Source organism: Hemitrygon akajei, unplaced genomic scaffold (assembly GCF_048418815.1).
Source record: "Hemitrygon akajei unplaced genomic scaffold, sHemAka1.3 Scf000046, whole genome shotgun sequence".
Taxonomy (NCBI): Eukaryota; Metazoa; Chordata; class Chondrichthyes; order Myliobatiformes; family Dasyatidae; genus Hemitrygon; species Hemitrygon akajei.
In genome coordinates, this window is record NW_027331932.1 from 7,612,710 (window position 1) to 7,633,542 (window position 20,833).

Sequence of the window (20,833 nt, forward strand, 5' to 3'; positions counted from 1 at the left end):
GCCTTGTACAATTTTAATATTACATCCCAACTCCTATACTGAATGCTCTGATTCGTTAAGGCCAGCATATCAAAAGCATTCTTCATCACCGTATCCACAAGAGATTCCACCTTCAGGGAACAATGCACCATTATTCCTAGATCACTCTATTCTGCTGCATTCTTCAATGCACTACCATTTGCCATGTATGTCCTATTTGAATTATTCCCAACAAAATGTAACACCTCACACTTATCAGCATTAAACTCCATTTGCCATCCTGCAGCCCACTCTTCTAACTGGCCTAAACCTGTCTGCAAGATTTGAAAAACGACTTCATTATCAACAACGCCACCAATCTTAGTATCATCTGCATACTTACTAATCCAATTTACCACCCCATCATCCAGATCATTCATGCATATGACTGTCAGAGCCACTGTTATTTCTACACTAACTTCCCTCAAGGTCCGAGGGAATGTCCTGTCAGGATACCGGAAATGTATCCACTTTTATATTCCTTAAAAGCGCCAGTTCTTCCTCCTTTTTAATTGCCATAGTTTCCATAACTTCCCTACTTGTTTCCCTTACCTTACACAATTCAAAATCCTCAATGAATGCAGAAGAAAAGAATCTGTTCAAAATTTCCCCACCTCCAATGGGTTTCTTTTGTTTTCCTCACTTTTCATGCTTAGTAGGGATTTTTTATTCACAAAATTTTGAATCCTTCAGATAATTTCCTCTTTTATGAGGCATTGTAAGTGCTGTGAATTCGATGTACTTGCGCTATTTTTGAATAATTATTGTAAAAATATTTGAAAAGAAAAGAAATTGTTCAAAATCTCCCCCATCTCTTTCGGCTCCACACATAGCTGTCCACTCTTATTCACTAAGGGCCCAATTTTATGCATCATTATCCTTCTGCTATTATTATAACTGTAGATACACTTCGGATTTATTTCCGGCTTTCTTGCCAAAGCAACCTCGCAGTCAGTCCTGACGAAGGGACTCGGCCCGAAACGTCGACAGTGCTTCTCCTTATAAATGCTGCCTGGCCTGCTGTGTTCCACCAGCATTTTTGTGTGTGTTGTTTGGATTTACAGCATTTGCAGATTTCCTGGTGTTCGCTCTTTAAATTCTTTTAGCTTTTCTAATCTCGTTCTTAAGATTCCTTTTACATTCTTTATATTCCTCGAGCAGCTCATTTACTCCATGTTGTCTATATTTATTGTACATCTTTCTCTTTTTCCGAACCAAATGTCCAATATCTCTTGAAAACCATGGCTCTCTCAAACTTTTAACCTTTCCATTTCAACCTAACAGGAACATAAAGTTTCTGGACCCTCAAATTTTCACCTGTGAATGACCTCCAGTTATATTAGATAGATATATAGATAGATAGATACCTTATTCATCCCCATGGGGAAATTCAACATTTTTTCCAATGTCCCATACACTTGTTGTAGCAAAACTAATTACATACAATACTTAACTCAGTAAAAAATATGATATGCATCTAAATCACTATCTCAAAAAGCATTAATAATAGCTTTTAAAAAGTTCTTAAGTCCTGGCGGTTGAATTGTAAAGCCTAATGGCATTGGGGAGTATTGACCTCTTCATCCTGTCTGAGGAGCATTGCATCGACAGTAACCTGTCGCTGAAACTGCTTCTCAGTCTCTGGATGGTGCTATGTAGAGGATGTTCAGAGTTTTCCATAATTGACCGTAGCCTACTCAGCGCCCTTCGCTCAGCTACCGATGTTAAACTCTCCAGTACTTTGCCCACGACAGATTACATCCTTCCCATAAAATAAATTGTCCCAATCCACTCCTAAAACCTTTCGCATCTTCTGAAAGTTCGCCTTTCTCCAATGAAAAGTCTCAACGCTGGGTCCAGTCCTATCCTTCTTCATAATTATATTGAAACTAATTGTATTTCTATCACTGGACCCGAAGTGCTCCCCAAATCATACCACTGTCACCTGACCTATCTCATTCCCTAACAGGAGATCCAACACTGCCCCTTCTCAAGTCAGTAGCTCCTTAGTTTCTCAAAAGACCTTGCCTGGGATAAAATCCTTATCAAATGCCGTGTTGAAATCCATATACACAACATGTACTGCTCTTCGTTCATCAATATGTTTAGTCACATCCTCAGAAAATTCTGTCAGTCTCGTAAGGCCCGACCTGACTTGACAAAGCCATGCTGCTGACTATTCCTAACCATATCATACCTCTCCAAATGTTCATAAATCTTGCCTATCAGGATCTTCCCTATCAACTTACCAACTACTGAGGTAAGATTCGCTGCTCTATAATTTCCTGGGCTATCTCCACTCCCTTTCTTGAAAAAAGGAACAAGATTCGGAACTCTCCAATCCTCCGGAACCTCCCTCGTCATCATTGATGATGCAAATATCATCGCCAGAGGCTCAGTAATCTCCTTTCTCGCCTTCCATTGTAGCCTGCGGTACATCTTATCCGGTCCCGGCGACTTAATCAACTTGCTGATTTCAAATAGCCCAAACACATCCGCTTTCTTAATATCTACATGCTCAAGCTTCTCAGTCTGCAGCAAGTCATCACTAGTGTGACCAGTGTCCTTTTCCGTGGTGAATACTGAAGCAAAGAATACATTAACTACCTCTGCTATTTCCTGCGGTTCCATACACATTTCTCCACAGTCTAAGTTGATACATCCTATTCTTTCAGGTTTTATCCATCTGCTCTTCATATGAATGCCTTGGAATGCCTTGGGGTCTTGCCCCCAAAGGCCTTCGCATGGCCCTTCTGGCTATTCTAATTACCCTCTAAATCTCCATCCTGTTAATCTACTAGATCTCTGAAATTAACCAGCTCTCTGAAAAGTTTGTAAACTTCACTTTTCTTCTTCATAGAGTTTCGCTACTCTGATTATTTCAGAACGAGACTAGTAGACACTCTGGGAACAATATCAAGAGATGAAGAGGACCGGGCGCCAGTATCGACTAAAAATTTTCAGTTGCATTCGACATTTGAATCCAGGATAATCGCGAATTCCCTTCTGCCTGTCTGCCAGATCAACTGTCTAAAGAATACTTACACACGCAACAAAATCTTTACTATTCCTGAAGGCAAATTATTCTGCGAAATATTGACTACCAGCAAAAGTGAGGTAATATTCCCGATTCTCCAGCACATAATAGCAAGGAAAAACAGAGATAGAGGCAACGAGAAAAAAAGGAGAGGGGGGGGGAGAGAGAGAGAGAGAGAGAGAGAGAGAGAGAGAGAGAGAGAGAGAGAGAGAGAGAGAGAGAGAGAGAGAGAGAGAGAGAGGAGAGAGAGAGAGAGAGAGAGAGAGAGAAACGGACAGAGTATATCTCCTTCCTCACAGTCCCGGGGTCAGACACAGAACGAATGTCCCTCCACACCGTCCCATCACACACTCCCGGGGTCAGACACAGAGTGAATCCCCCTCCACACCGTCCCATCACACACTCCCGGCGTCAGACTCAGAGGGAATCTCCGTCCACACCGTACCATCACACACTCCCGTGGTCAGACACAGTGTGAAGCTCCCTCCAGTCCGTCCCATCACACACTCCCGGGGTCAGACACAGGGTGAATCTCCCTCCGCACCGTACCTTCACACACTCCCGTGGTCAGACACAAAGTGAATTTCCGTCCAACTTGTCCAATCACAGAATCACATTTGCTAGCTGCTGACTAGCAGGAAAGATGATGTAATATCCCCGATTCCACCACTGCTAATCTCAAGGATAGAGAGAGGGTTAGAGAGAGAGCGAGAGAGAGCGACATGTAAATATATTATATATACATATATATATATATATATATATATATATATATATATATATATATATATATAGAGAGAGAGAGAGAGAGAGAGAGAGAGAGAGAGAGAGAGAGAGAGAGAGAGAGAGAGAGAGAGAGAGAGAGAGTTAGTCTCTGATCTGGAGTATGGGTATTGGGACGGTGTGGTGGACATCACACCTAGTGTGTCTGACCCCGGGATTGTGTGATGGCACGGTGTGGACGGAGATTCACTCTGTGTCTGACCCCGGGACTGTGTGATGGGACGGTGTGCAGGGAGCTTCACTCTGTGTCTGACCCCGGGAGTGTGTGATCGGACGGTTTGGAGGGAGATTCACTCTGTGTCTGACCCCGGGAGTGTGTGATGGGACGGTGTGGAGGGAGATTCACTCTGTGTCTGACCCCGGGAGTGTGTGATGGTGTGGTGTGGAGGGAACATCACTCAGTGTTTGACCCCGGGAGTGTGTGATGGGGTGGTGTGGAGGGAACATCACTCTGTGTCTGACCCCGGTCCTGTTTGTTCGGACAGTCCAGGGGTTATTGTTTTCTCTCTCTTTCTCTGTCCCTCTCTCTTTCACTTTACGCCTACACCCAAACATACCTTCGCTACTTCCAACTCTCTGTCTCCCGTACACCCTCCCTATCTCCCTTTGTGCCCCGACTGTCTTCTCTTTTGCTGGACGCCTCTATGTCACACACCTCTCCACCCCCTGTCATATCCCGTTCGTGAAGCACTGTGACATCAACGCCCCCCCCCCCCCACCCACCTACTCTCTTCACTCTCTGTCGGTGGTTGGGGGATATATGACTTCTAGTATAACACCTCACCTTTCCACTGAATATCTTTCAACATGATCTGAGCCTGTTCTCATCTCTGCATGCAGAGGCCGGTCGTGTGGTTCCACACCTCCTGCTTCAGTACCTGCAATCTTAACACCCTTGCTCTCGCACCTTCTCTCCTCCCCCTACTTCCTTTTTCCACAGCACACCATCCGGATTCACAAACACACACACCATCTCGGAGAGTCAAACACAATTCGAGACTACGGGAACGCCGAAAGCGTATTGGTGAGTGGGGAGGCCGGAGGGGGGAGAGGGTTGCGCAACTTCTTCAGTAGAATGTGCTGCTGTGTTAGGTGAGGTACTTTACATCTTTGATCCCGGGATTGCGATGGGATAATATTCAGACAGCATCGCTGGTTATCTGACGCAGGAACTGTGTGATGGGGTGGTGTGGAGGGAACATCACTCTGTGTCTGACCCCTTGATTTTGTGATTGGACGGTGTGGAGGGAGATTCTCTCTCTGTCTGACCCTGGAGTGTGTGATGGGTCGGTGTGGAGGGAGATTTACCCTGAGTCTGGCTTCGGGAGTGTGTGATGTGACGGTGTGGAGGGAGATTCACGCTGTGTTAGACCCCGGGAGTGTGTGATGTGACGGTGTGGAGGGAAATTCACACTGTGTCAGACCCCGGGAGTTTGTGATTGGACGATGTGGATGGTGCTCCACTCTGTGTCTGACCAGGGAATGTGTGATGTGATAGATAGATAGATAGATAGATAGATAGATAGATAGATAGATAGATAGATAGATAGATAGATAGATAGATAGATAGATAGATAGATCGATAGATAGATACTTTATTCATCCCCATGGGGAAATTCAAATTTTTTCCAATACACACTCTCTCTACCCGTACTTTCTCTCCCTCCCTCTCTCTCTCTCTCTCTCTCTCTCTCTCTCTCTCTCTCTCTCTCTCTCTCTCTCTCTCTCTCTCTCTCTCTCTCTCTCTCTCTCTCTCGCCCACACACATACTCTCTATGCTCCCACCTTTCTCTCTCCCACCACTTCCTCTTTCTCCTCTCTCTATTTTTACCCTTCAGATTTCTCTCCACGGCTCTTTCTCTCTTAATGGGAATTGACAGATGGAGTTCAACCCAGATAAGGGTGAGGTGGTTTATTTTGATCAGTCAAATACAATGACAGAATACAGTATTATTGTTAAGTGTTGACGGTGTGGAGGATCAGAGGGTTCTTGGGGTCTGAGTCCATAGGACACTCAATGCTGCTGCGCATTTTGACACTGTGGTTAAGTACCAGGTTTCATGAACCGGAGGATTGAGTTTCGGAGCCGAGAGGAAATGTTGCGGCTCTACCGGACCCTGGTCTGACCCCACTTGGAGTACTGTGCTCAGTTCTGGTCACCTCACTGCAGGAACAATGGGGAAGCCATAGAATGGGTACATAGGAGATCTACAAGGATATTGCCTGTATTACAGGGAGTATGAGGGAGAGAGCATGTCTCGTATTGCACCTCGACCCTTCCACTGGATATCTAGCACCAGGATCTGAGTCTCTGCACAGCTCTGTATGCACAGGCCGGTCGTGTGGTTCCACACCACTTGCACCTGTTTCTGCATTCTTAACACCCTTTGCGTGGCCTCGTCTCTCCTCCCCTTTCTTCCACTTCTGGCAGCAAACGATCTGGTCACACACACACACACACACACACACACACACACACACACACACACACACACACACACACACAGACACACACACACACACACACACACACATAAGATTTCGGAGAGGCACACACACATACCATCTCCGAGAGAAGCACACACAATTCAAGACTACGGGAACGCCATAATGCTGGGTATTGGTGAGTGGGGAGACCGGAGGGGGGAGAGGGTTGCGCACTTTTTCTGACTCCGGCAGGGTGTGCTGCGACGGTGCGGGGGGTACTTCACACCGGGAGTGTGATGGGATAATATTTCGGTACCTTCACTGTTATCTGACACCGAGAGTGTGATGGGATAATATTTCAGTAGCTTCATTGTTATCTGACCCCGGGAGTGTGATGGGTTAATATTTCAGTAGCTTCACTGTTATCTGACCCCTGGATTGTGTGACAGGACGTTGTGGATGGAGCCAGCCTCTTAGTAAGATCCCGGGATTGTTTGATGGATCGTTGAGGAGGGAGCGTTTCTCAATGCATGTTTCCAGGAATGTGTGATGGGATAGTATGGAGGATGCCTCGCTCTGTCTCTGCCTTCTAGTTATGTGTCAGTGGATTTCGGTGTCGAAGCAGACTCCAATCTGAGATACGGAGCAGGAAAATGGTAACTCACACGTTTTGCTCCAAAGGCTGCAATCAGAACGCCCGCTCTGTGGCTTTCAGGTCATCTCCCCTTCCTTCCTCATCCCTCAGAACACTATTCCTCCCCTATGATTCATAAGAGGGAGTGTGAGCAGCCGGAAGGCCTGGTCCGTGTAGGTACCAATGACATCAGTATGAATATCATAGAAAACAGAGCATAGAATAGTACAGCACAGTACAGACCCTTCGGCCCACAATTTGCCGACACTTAAACCCTGCCTCCCGTATAACCCCCACCTTAAATTCCTCCATATTTTTGTATCCTCTGTATTTTTGTCTCTTAAATCTCATTAGTGGATCTGCCACCACCACTGAATCAGGCAGTGCATTCCAACCACCAACAACTCTCTGAGTAAAAAACCTTCTTCTAACAGACCCCTTGAACTTTCCACCCCTTAACTTAGGGCCATGTCCTCTTGTATTGATCTGTGATGCCCTAGGTGAGAGGCGCTGGCTATTCACTCTATCTATTCCTCTTAATATATTGTATACCTCTATCATGCCTCCTCAAATCCTCCGTCTCTCCAAAGCATATTACCCTATCTAACTTAATCTCTGATCATAATGCATTCTCTCTAAACCAGGCAGCATCCTGGTAAATCTCCTCTGTACCCTTTCCGATGTCTCCACATCGTTCCTATAATGAGGCGACCAGAACTGGACACAGTACTCCAAGTGTGGTCTGGCCAGAGCTTTATGAAGCTGCATCGTTATCTCGCGATTCATTTTGTCCTTCTAAAGTGTACCACCCCACTCTTCTCGGGGTTGAACTCCATCTCTCACTTCTCAGCCCACTTCTGCATCCTATCAATGTCTCTCTGCAATCTTCGAAAATCCTCAACACTATCCACGACACCACCAATCTTTGTGTCGTCTGCAGACTTGCCAACCCACTCATCTACCCCCACATGCAGGTCGTTAGTAAAAATCACAAATAATAGAGGTCCCAGATATGATCCTTGTGGGACACCACTAGTCACAACCCTCCATTCCGAATGTACTCCCCCGACCACGACTCTCTGCTTTCTGCACCCCTTACAATTCTGAAATTAGCTGGTCAGCTTCCCTGGATCCCATGCCTTCTGACTTTCTGAATAGGCCTACTGTATGGAACCTTGTCAAATGCCTTACTTAACCCATGTAGATCACATCCACTGCACTAACCTCATCCATATGCCTGGCCGTCTTCTCAATGAACTCTATCAGGTTTGTTAGACCCGATCTGCCCTTCACAAAGCCATGCTGACGGTCCCTAATCAGACCATGATTCTCTAAATGACCATAGATCCTATATCTAAGAATCTTTTCCAACAACATTCCCACCACTGACGACAGACATAATTTAAAGAGCAAACACGAGGAAATTTGCAGATGCTGGAAAATCAAACAACACAGACAAAATGCTGGTGGAACACAGCAGGTCAGGTAGTATCTATAAGGAGAAGCACTGTCGATGTTTCTCCTTTAGATGCTGCCTGGCCTGCTGTGTTCCACCGGCTTTATGTGTGTGTCGTCTGGTCTATAAATATCAAGACTATCCCTACTAACTTTTTTGAACAAGTGGACAACATTCGCCTCCCTCCAATCCTCCGGTACCTTTCCCGTTGACAACAAGGACATAAAGATCCTAGCCAGAGGTTCAGCAATCTCTTTCTTCGCCTCGTGGAGCAGCCTGGGATATATTCCGTCAGGCCCTGGGGAATTATCCGTCCTAATGCATTTTAACAACTCCAGAACCTCCTCTCCCTTAATATGAACATGTTCTGGAACATCTACCTCACTCGTATTGTCCTCAGCGTCATCAATTTCCCTCTGATTGCTGAATACCGTAGAACAGTATTCATGAAGGACCTCGCTGAATTCCACAGAGTCCAGGCACACCTTCCCACCTTTATCTCTAATCGAACCTACACTCACTCCTGTCATCCTTTAGTTCTTCATATAATTGAAGAATGCCCTGGGATTTTTCTTTGTCCTACCCGCCAAGGCCATTTCATTCCCCTTCTTGCTCTTATCACCCCTTTCTGAAGCTCCTTTCTTGCTAATCTATATTGCTCTGTAGACCCATTTGCTTCTTGCTTCCTAAACCTCATGTATGCTGTCTTCTTCCACCTGACTAGATTTTTCGCCTCACTTCTCACCCATTGTTCCTTCACCGTGCCATTCTTTATCTTCCTCACCGGGACGAATTTATCCCTAATATCGTGCAAGAGCTCTGTTCACATCGACCACATGTGCATAGTATATTTCCCTGCAAAAACATCATTCCGATTCACTCCCGAAAGTTCTAGCCTTATAGCCTCATAATTTGCCCTTCCCTAATTAAAAACTTCCTGTCCTATCCGATTCAATCCTTTTGCATGATAATACTAAATGCCAGGGAGCGGTGGTCACTGTCCCCCAGAAGCTCACACTCTAAGAGATCTGCGACCTGGCCCGATTCGTTACCTAATACTAGATTTAGTACGGCATTCCCCCCTACTCGACCTGTCAACGTACTGTGACAAGAAACACGAGGAAATCTGCAGATGCTGGACATTCGACAACACACACACAATGCTGGTGGAACACAGCAGGCCAGGCAGCATCTATAAGGAGAAGCACTGTCGACGTTTCGGGCCGAGGACAGGTATATGTCCTGGACACACGTAACAAACTATGCCCCGCCTAATCCATTGGAACTAATCAGGTGCCAATCAATATCAGGGAAGTTAAAGTCACCTGTGATAACAACCCTGTTATTTTTACACCTTTCCAAAATCTGCCTCCCAATCTGCTCCTCGGTATCTCTACTGCAAGTAGGGGGCCAATACCCCCAGTAGAGTAACTACGCCTTTCCTGTTCTTGACTTCCACCCATACTGACTCAAAGGAGAATCCTACGACACTCCCCACCCACTTTGCAGTTGTAATAGTATCCATGACCAGTAATGCCACCATCCTACCCTTGCCCCCACATACCTTTTAAGCACTGAAATCCAGGAATATTGAGAATCCCTGGTGCCAGCCAAGTCTCTGTCATGGCCACTTCATCATAATTCCATGTATGTATCCAAGCTCTCAGTTCCTCTTTGTTCCTGATGAATCCTGCATTGAAGTACACGCACTTTAGCCCTTCTACCTTGCTACCTTTACACCCTTTATTCTGCTTCTCTTTCCTCAAAGCCTCTCTATATGTTAGATCTGGCTTTACTCAATGAACTTCGTCCACTGCTCTATCTCTCCGGGTCCCATTCCCATTGCAAATTAGTTTAAACCCTCCCGGACCATGCTAGCAAACCTACCTGCAAGGATATTGCTCCCCCTCGAGTTCAGGTGAAATCCATCCAATCTGTACATTTCCCACCTTCCCCAGAGGAGATCACAGTGATCCAAAAATCTAAAACCCTCCCCGCTGCACCAAATCCTCAGCCACGCATTCAACTGCCATCTCCTCCAATTTTGACCATGACTATCACGTAGCACTGGCAGCAATCCTGAGAACGCCACCTTTGAGGTCCTGTTCTTCAGCCTTCTGCCTAGTTCCCGAAACTCACACTTCAGGACCTGATCCCTCTTCCTGCCTATGTCGTTGGTACCAACATGTATCACGACTTCTAGTTGCTTTCCCTCTTGTACCAGGATGTCTTGGCACCTGGTCAGAGACATCCCGGATCCTGGCACCCGGGAGGCAACAAACCTTGTGGGCGTCCTTCGAACGTCCACAAAATCTGTCTACTCACCGTCGCTCTCTCTCCTCTGACTGTCACCCAACGACCTGTTTCCGGTCCCTACCTCCCTGTAGCTCTCATCTATGACTACCTAATACTCCCTCATGAGTCGACGGTTATGCAGCTGTTGCTCCAGATTCCTTACACTGTCTTCCTAATCGGCCAGCCGCAAGCACTTCTGGCAAATGTGACTGCGGGAGAGGGGAGATCCGTCCAATAATGACACATCTCATGTGAGAGGCACATCACCGTCTCAGGAAGCATTGTAAAGCCTAACTAGGAGCAAGCTCGTCTTCAACTCTTCTCGCGAAAACGTCCTGGATCAGAGCCTAAAAAGCTCCACTCCTTCACTGTCCTGCTGACTCACTGGCCGATCAGCTAGGGCAAACCGTCTATTTATTTAGAGCCATAGAGCCATAAAACATTACAGCACAGAAACAGGCCTTTTGGCCTTCTTGGCTGTGCCGAACCATTTTTCTGCAGAGTCCCACTGACCGAAACCTGGACCATATCCTTCATCCATGTACCAGTCCCAGTCTTTTTTTCTTAAATGTTAAAACTGAGCCCGCATTTACCACTTCATCTGGCTGCTCATTCCATACTCCCACCATTCACCCTAAGGCCCCCCCCCAATATTCCCTTTAAACCTTTCCCCCTTCAACCTTAACCCCTGTCCTCTGTTCGTTTTTTCTCCCCTGGGCCTCAGTGGAAACACCTATTGTACATTATTGTATATACCTCTATCAAATCTCTCTTCATTCTTCTTCGCTCCAGGGAATAAAGCCCTAACCTATTCAACCTTTCTCTGTAACTCTGTTTCGCAAGGTCTGGCAACATCCTTTTAAATCTTCTCTACACTTTTTCCAAACTTAATACCCTTCCTCTAATTCGCTGACCAAAACGGCGCACAATACTCCAAATGCGGTCTCACCAATGCTTTATACAACCTCACCATAACATTCCAACTCTTATACTCAGTACTTTGATTTATAAAGGCCAATGCACCAAAAGCTCTCTTTACGACCCTATCTACTTGTGAAGCCACTTTTCAGGAATTATGTATCTGTACTCCCAGTTCCCTCTGTTCTACTGCTCTCCTCAGTGTGCTACCATTTGCCTTGCATGTTCTACCTTGGTTTGTCCTTCCGAAGTGCAATACCTCACACTTGTCCGCATTAAACTCTATTTGCCATTTTTCAGCCCATTTTTCCAGATGGTCCAAATCCCTCTGCAAGCTTTGAAAACCTTCCTCAGTGTCAATTACATCTCCAAACTTTGTATCATCAGCAAATTTGCGGGACCAATCGGCCACATTATCATGCAGAGGAGAAAGAGAGCGCGGCAGACAAATGGGAGAGTGAGTTGAGATAATGGGGAAGTGGTGAGAGGGGAGGAATGTGGGAGAGAAGGGAAGAGAGGAATGGTGGAGGGAAAGGGGCGAGAGAGAGAGAGTTTGTCATGTGATAAAGAAGGGAAGATAGAGTGCCCCACTGGAAGAGAAAGACGAGGACACCCCGTGGGGGACACGAGTGTCCAGGGGAGCTGTTCACGTTACTCGGAAGGAGGGGGAGCTCAATCACCTCGGCGGGGCATGGGTGTTTGTCCTGGGGCTGTGGTTTCTCACAGACAGACGTCTGAAGTACCGACGATGAGCAGGAGCAGTGGGAGTGTCCTTTGCGCAAACCATGAACCAACCGGGAGATGTAAATCTCCTGAAGAATAGAGGCTCTGTATGAGTGAAACAAATCACATCGACTTTCCTTCCACCCGCCCTCCTTCTCTACCTCCCACCGTCTAATCGTTTCGTCTCTCTCCCCATTCGACTGCTCTCTCCCTCATCGTCTACAATCCTTCTCCCTCATCCCTCCCTTTCCTGCACTCCTCTTTCTACTCTCTACCAAACACTCTCTCCTTCCTATCCTCCTCTCCGCTCCTCTCATTCCATCCCTCGCTCTCTTCCTCCCGTTTACACGTCCCCATTTTTCCCTCTCTCTCCCAACTCCTCTCCCTCGATTTCTCTACCCATCTTCCTCTTCCTCCGTTCATCCCTCATCTTCCCTTCACTTCCGCCTCTCCCTTCACTTTCCTCTCCCCCTCCACCCACTCACTCCACAGTACCGCCAACACTCGATTACTCCCCCATCTCCCCCCTCCTCTTTCTCCCCATTCTCACTACTCTTCCCATAGCCACTCATATCTCCGTGGGCCACCCTCTCGCACACTCTCAATCCCTCTCCACGGCGCCTACACCTCCCCTGCTCTCGGCCTCTCCCTTTATCTGCACATCATCTGTTTTTTGTTGCTGCCGGACAAACTCCCTGTAAACACGGGTTTCCTTTGACAACAGTTACTTCTCCTTCCTGAGCTAAGAGACGCAGAGAATCCTCGACAGGATGGACGACAGTGCGACTTACATGAATGTGCAGTTCACAAAAACACGGTCTCCTTCCCGAGGTGAGTGGGGCAGAGAGACGGAGGGAGGGAGATTCACTCTGTGCCTGACCCCGGGAGTGTGTGATGGGACGGTGTGGAGGGAGTATCACTCTGTGTCGGACCCCAGGAGTGTGTGATGGGACGGTGCGCCGGGAGCCCAGTAAAATATATTTAACCCCATCTCGCCCCTTCGCTCTCCTCTCCCTTCTCTCACTCTGCACAATACATCTCTTCCCACCTTTTCTCTCCCTTTTCCTCTCACGCTCATTCTTCTTTCCCTCTCTTCTCCGCTCTCTTGTCCTCACTCTGACCCTTTTCCACCATCAACTTCTCTCTTTTCTCTGTCTCCCTTCTCCCCATGTTGTTCCCTTTCTCTCGCACCCCTCTAACACCCCCTCCTCTCTATCTCTACTAAACCACAGACTCCTCCCTGCCCACTCTACCCCGCCATGTCTCTCACGCTATTCCCTCTATTCCTTCTCTCCCACTCTCTCTCTTTCCCTTCCTCTTTCCCTCCTTTCCTGCCTCCATCTCGCTTACACATTCAGCCCGCTCGCTAACTATCTCCGAGCCTCTCTCTACTCCTTCTATACCGAGATGAACATTCGGAAAGCGAGCGCCTCATCAATACAGAAACAGGTCAGTTACTCTACTCTGCACCTCACTGTCCCCGAATCTCTGCTGCGCTCTCACTCTTCCTTGTCTATCTCTCTCTCGCAGACCATCAGACCTCCACCAACACAAAGCTGAACATTCGGAAAGTCGAACCCCTCATCAATATACAAACAGGTCAGTGATGCAACAACGACGTCATTATGGAGGGCTCACATGTCATACTCCCAAAGGCCCTATTGTGTGAGGCATTCTTCTCCACCAATTCCCTGGCAGCTCGTTCCACAGACTGACCACCATCTGGGTAACAAACGGTTGTCAATCGGCTCACCTGTTGAAACTTTTTTCCCCTCTCTCCTTATACCTGCGCGCTCTGGTCCTCGATTGTCCAAGTCCAGGGGAAATAATTGCACCCGTTCAATCTGTCTGTGCTCCTCGTGGCTTTATATACCCCTGAAAGGTCATCCCTGCGCTACAAGGAATAAAGTCGCAATCAACCCAACCTATTTCCCTAACTCAGTCCCTGGAGTCCCGGCAACGTCGTCGTAAATCTCCCCGTGTACTCATTTCCAGTTCGATGGCATCTGTCCGGGAGCAGGACGACCATCACTGAACACCGTACTCCACGTGTATCGACGTCATGTACAACTGCATCATGTTCGCCCGACTCCTGTACTCAGTGACAGTCTGATGAAGGCCTGCGTTCAGACGCATTCTTCACCGTCCTGTCTACCTGTGACTTCACATTCTGGGAACCGTGCTCCTGTACCGCGGGACCTTCTGTTCTCTAACACTCCTCAGTGTTTCTCCGGAACGCTGTGAATGTCCGACCCTGGGCTGTCTGACTGAAATACGATAACTCGCACTTATCCGACTTAAACTGCATTTGCTTCTGCTAGTGACGGGTTCCCAGTCTGAGAAAGGAACTGCAACCTTAAACCTTTCCTCCTCACACCGCCCCAATTGTGTATCAGTCGGTCAATCGTGCCTGCACCGCGCCCATCTTCCAGCGCGGTATACCATCTGGGACATTGTTAAAATCTGGGTACATTACATCTACCATCCCGATTTGATCGGTCCTCCGCAATCAAATAAGTCAGAAATAGCTCCTGGGTTCCACATCATCATCCAGAGCAGGCAACCATCTAAGCACTTGTTCATATCCGTGTTAAATACGATACGTACGCTACCGGTGCTTGACATGTCATCTCCGGTAAAATCAGCCCGACAACTCACCCCGGGTCTCACACCATTCAGAATCTCCCTGCCTCTTCTATCTTCCACCATCCCTCTATTCCCTTCTCCCTCCCTCTGTCACTGCTCCGTTCCTCCTACGTCTCTCCCTACCTCCCTCTCTTCCATCTTCCAGAGCGGTCAACTATCTGCTACCTTGTGAAGGGACTTGTCAAATTCAGCTTACATTATGCCTACCAATCTGCAGAAATCAGTCAGTAAACTCTCCCTGGGCCCCCGACCATTCTACAGATTAGCTTACAGCTGGAAACAATAAACGCCTTATTGAGTTCCCTACACATCAGGTCTACCACCCTGCTCTCATGAACCGTCCTGGTTCCTCAATCCTCATATAGAAACTGCAGAACACTGTGGACACAGCTGAGCACATCGCGGCAACCTGCCTCCCCCTCCAGGAACTCTGTCCATACCTCCTGCTGTCATCATCATCAACGAACCAACCCCACTACCCGGTCACGCTGTCTTCTGCACCCAGCCCATGGGAAAGAAGATACGAAAGCATGTCTCACTAGAACATAGAACATAGAAATTTATAGCACATTACAGGCGCTTCGGCCCACAATGTTGTGCCGACGGATCACTCAACCTATTCTCATAATGTACGCCATCCAATCCGGGCAACTACCTTGTAAATCTCCTCTGTACTCTCGCTACAGTGTCCACATCCTTCCCGTAGTGCGGTGAGCACAACTGAACACAGTGCTCCAAGTGGGATCTGACCACGGTCTTCTATAGATGTAACTAGGCTCAAGGAGGGTTTCTATCCAACTGTTATCAGACTATCGAACAGTCCCATATTAGGAAATTAGGGACGCTGAACCTCACAATCGTCACCTCGTTGCTCTTCCACCTTACTGCCTGCCTGCATGCACATTCTCTGTAACTGTGACCCTTTATTCTGCATTCTGTGACTGATGCACCGCCTTATATTCCAGCGAAGTGATCTGTATCTCTGGAAGTTACTGGGACTTGTCCTGTTTCTGATGAAAATAAGTGATATGGTTGAAAACGTAGATGGGGGCTTTGTAGTTCTACACATGATACATGAAGTTCAGTGGTGTTGTGGACCGTGTAGAAGATCTGCAAAGATTTCAGTAGGATGTGGATCAGTTTCTGATATGGGTTGGAGAAATGGCAGGATGAGCGTAACCCGGACAAACTCAGAATTTGAACTTCGGTAAGTCAAATGGTAAGAGATAGCGCATTATTAAAGACAAGAACCAAAACAGTGTTGATTATCAGAGTGATGCCGGGGTCCAGTGTCATTGTTCGCGGCCATGCTTACTGACAGGGACTTATGCAGGTACATAGCATTCCTGCCTGTTTTAGGCTGCATCACGCGTATTGTATGAGGATTGGGAAGCTTTTAGAAACTTGCAGGAGGAAACTAAGAAGGTCACTAGGAAGTAGAAGATGAATTATGAAAGGAAGCTGGCAGCGAATATCAAAGAAGATACTAAAATAATGGATCTGTGGAATGCTCTGCCTCAGGAGCCAACACAGATGCCTTGTGCAGGAAGGCACAGAGTCGACTGTAATTCCTTAGAAGGTTGGCGTCATTCAATGTCTGCAGTGAGATGCTGAAGATGTTCTATAGGTCAGTTGTTGAGAGCGCCCTCTTCTTTGTGGTGGCGTGTTGGGGAGGAAGCATTAAGAAGAAGGACGCCTCACGTCTGAATAAGCTGGTAAGGAAGGCGGGCTCTGTCGTGGGCAAAGTACTGGAGAGTTTAACATCGGTAGCTGAGCGAAGGGCGCTGAGTAGGCTACGGTCAATTATGGAAAACCCTGAACATCCTCTACATAGCACCATCCAGAGACAGAGAAGCAGTTTCAGCGACAGGTTACTGTCGATGCAATGCTCCTCAGACAGGATGAAGAGGTCAATACTCCCCAATGCCATTAGGCTTTACAATTCAACTGCCAGGACTTAAGAACTTTTTTTTTTTAAAGCTATTATTAATGCTTTTTGAGTTAGTGATTTAGATGCATATCATATTATTACTGAGTTAAGTATTGTATGTAATGAGTTTTTGCTACAACAAGTTATGGGACATTGGAAAAAATGTTGAATTTCCCCATGGGGATGAATAAAGTATCTATCTATCTATCTATCTATCTATCTATCTAGGAGGCAGTGGAGACCGGCTCTCGGAATGCTTTCAAGAAACAGTTGGATAGAGCTCTTAAAGATAGCGGAGTCAAGGGATATGGGGAGAAGGCAAGAACGGGAGACTGATTGTGGATGATCCGCCATGCTCAGAGTGAATGGGCGCTGCCGGCTCGAAGGGAAGAATGGCCTTCCCCTGCACCTGTTGTCTTTCGTCTAGTAAATGTTTTTTTTTTAAGTATATGAAGTGTAAAAGAGAGTCAAGGGTAGATATTTGACAAACTGAAAACGTCGCTGGGGACATTGTAATGAGAGACCCAGAGAAGACACAGGGACTGAATGTATCCTTTGCACTGGACTTCACAGTGGAAGGTCTGCAGTATACCAGACATTCAAGAGTGTCAGGGAAATGAAGTCTCTGCAGTGAAAGTTACGACTGAGAAGATGCTCAGGAAGCTTAATGGTCTGAGGGTGGGTAAATCTACTGGACCGACGGAATGCAGCCTCGGGTTCAGAAGAAAGTAGCTGGAGTGATTGCGGAGACAATGATCTTCCAGGAATCGATAGATTCTGGCATTGTACCGGATGACTGGAAAATTGCAAATGTTACTCCGCTGTTTAGGAAGGGTGTACGCAGCAGAAAGGAAACTATAGAACTGTTAGCCTGACAGCAGAGGTTGGAAAGTTGTTGGAATCCATTGTTATAGACAAACTGTGCGCTCTAATCCTCGATTCTCCAAATCTATAGAAAATGATTCTGCACATTCACCTTGTTTGTGCCCCACGTGGTTTTATAAACCTCTGTACGTCACCCATGAACTCCAAGGAATAAAATCCTAACCTGCCCGAATTATCTCTATAACTTGGTCCCTCGAGTCTCGGCAATATCCCCGTAAAGCTCCCTCTGCAATCTTTGCTGCTCAGTGGCATTTCTCCGAGCGCAGGTGGATAAACACTGTTCTCCAAGGGTGAGCTACCCTACATCTTGTACAACCGCAAAGTCACCTCTCGACTCCTGTATTCAGAGCCTTGATTGATGATGATGCAATCTTCACCGCCATATCCAACCTTGACCACAATTTCTGGGAACCGTAAATCCGTAGCCGTGGGTCCATCTATTCTATAATACTTCCCAGTGTTCTTCCTCTTCACTGTGAATGCCCCACCCTAGCTTGTCTTTCTGAAATACGACAGTTCGCACTGATCTCAGTCCATAACCGCCTACTCCTTTCCTGTCCGCATACCTATCCAATTTTTTTATTTAAATGACAATAACAAACCTGTCTCCACCACTTCTCCTGGAATCTCGTTCCACACAGAGCTACCACTCTCTGTGTAAGAGGTCCATCCTCGTGTTACCCATAAACTTTTGCACCTTAACTCTCAACTCATGTCCTCTTGTTTGAACCTCCTCTGCTCTCAATGAAAAACGGCTATCCACGTCAACTCCATGTATTCCCCTCATAATTTTAAATACCTCTATCAAGTTCCCCTTCAATCTTCTCTGCTCCAAAGAATAAAGACCTAACTTTTTCAACCTGTCTCTGTATCTTAGCTGTTGAAACCCAGGAAACATTCTAGTTAATGTCCTCCATACTCTCTCTATTTTGTTGACATTTTTCCTAAAATTCGGTGACCAGAACTGTACACAATAGTCCATATTTGGCCTTACCAATTCCTTGTACAATTTTAACATTACATCCCAGCTCCTATACTCAATGCTCTAATTTGTAAAGGCCAGATTTCCAAAAGCTTTCTTCACCACCCTATACACATGGGAATACACCTTCAGGGAACAATGCACAATTATTCCTTGATCATTCTGTTCTACTGCGTTCCTCAGTGCTCTGACATTTACCATGTATGTCCTATTTTGATTTGTCCTACCAAAATGTAGCATCTCACACTTAACACCATTAAACTCCATGTGCCATCTTTCAACCCATTCTTCTAACTCGCCTGAATCTCTCTGCAAGCTTTGAAAACCTACTTCATTGCCCACAACGTCACCTATCTTAGTATCATCTGCATACTTATAATCCAACTTAACATCCCATCATCCAGATCATTAATTGATATGACAAAAACAATGGACCCAGTACAGATCCCTGAGGCAGACCACTACTCACCGACCTCCAACCTGACAAACAGTTATCCACCACTACTCTCTGGCATCTCCCATCCAGCCATGTGAATCCATTTTACTTCTTCAATATTAATACCGACTGATCCTTCCTAACTAAAATTACGCGCGGAACTTTGTCAAAGGCCTAACTGAAAACCATATAGACAACATCCACTGCTTTACACTCGTCAACTTTCCTTGTAAACCCTACAAAAAATTCAATAAGATTTGTCAAACATGACCTTCCACGCATAAATCCATTTGACTGTTCCTAATCAGAGCGTGTCTATCCAGATAATTATATATACAATCTCTAAGAATACTATCCATTAATTTATACACCACTGACGTCAAACATACAGGCTGATAATTGCCCGGTTTAATCTTATAACTTTTTTTAAACAATGGATCCACATGAGCAATACGCCAATCCTCCGGAACAATCCCCGTTTCTATTGTAATTTGAAATATTTTGTCAGTGCCTCTGATAATTCTGCATCAACTTCACTCAAGGTCCGAGGGAAATCCCAACTGGACCAGGAGATTTATCGACTTTTATATTTTTTTAAAGCGCCAGTATTTTTATAATCATAGTTTCCATAACTACGCTACTAGATTCCCTTACCTTACACAAATCAATATCCTTCTCTTTAGTGAATACCGAAGAAAAGAATAAGTTCAAAATTTCCCCCCGTCTCTTTGGCTCCACACATGATTCTCTAAGGGACGAATTTTCTCCGTCACTGTCCTTTTGCTTTTCATATAACTGTAGAAATCATTTGGATTTACTTTCACCTGACTTGCCAAAGCAACCTCATAGCTTCTTTTAGCTTTTCTAATTTATTTCTTTAGATATTTGTTACATACTTTATATTCCTCGAGCACCACATTGACACCATGCTACCTATATTTATTATAGATATCTCTCCTTTATCCGAGCCAAGTTTCCAATATCCCATGAAAGCCATAGCCCTCTCAAACGTTTAACCTTTCCTTTCAACCTAACAGGAACATAAAAATTCTGTACCCTCAAAATATCACATTTAAATGACCGCCATTTCTCTATAACATCCTTCCCCTAAAACAAATTGTCCCAATCCACTCCTCCTAAATCCTTTCGCATCTCCTCAAATTTAGCCTTTCTCCAATCAAAAATCTCAACCCTGGGTCCAGTCCTATCCTGCTCCATAATTATATTGAAAGTAATGGCATTGTGATCACTGGATCCGAAGTGCTCCCCAACACATACCTCTGTCACCTGACCTATTTCATTCTCTAACAGAAGATCCAACACTGCCCCTTCTCTAGTTTCTTCGCCAAGTATTGCTGCAAAAACTATCCTGCTCACATTATACAGACTCCGATCTATCCATCCCTTTGACTGTATTGGCTTCATAGTCTATGTGTGGAAAATTCAAATCTCCCACAATCACAGCCTTGTGTTTACTACAAATATCTGCCATCTCCTTGCACATTTGTTCCTCCTATTCTCGTTCCCCGTTAGGTTGTCTATAATACACCCCTATAAATGTACTACACCTTTCCCATTCCTATACCTTAATTCCACCCAAAAGCACGACGAGCCCTCTAATCTATCCTGCCAGAGCAACGTTGTAATATTTTCTATGACAAGC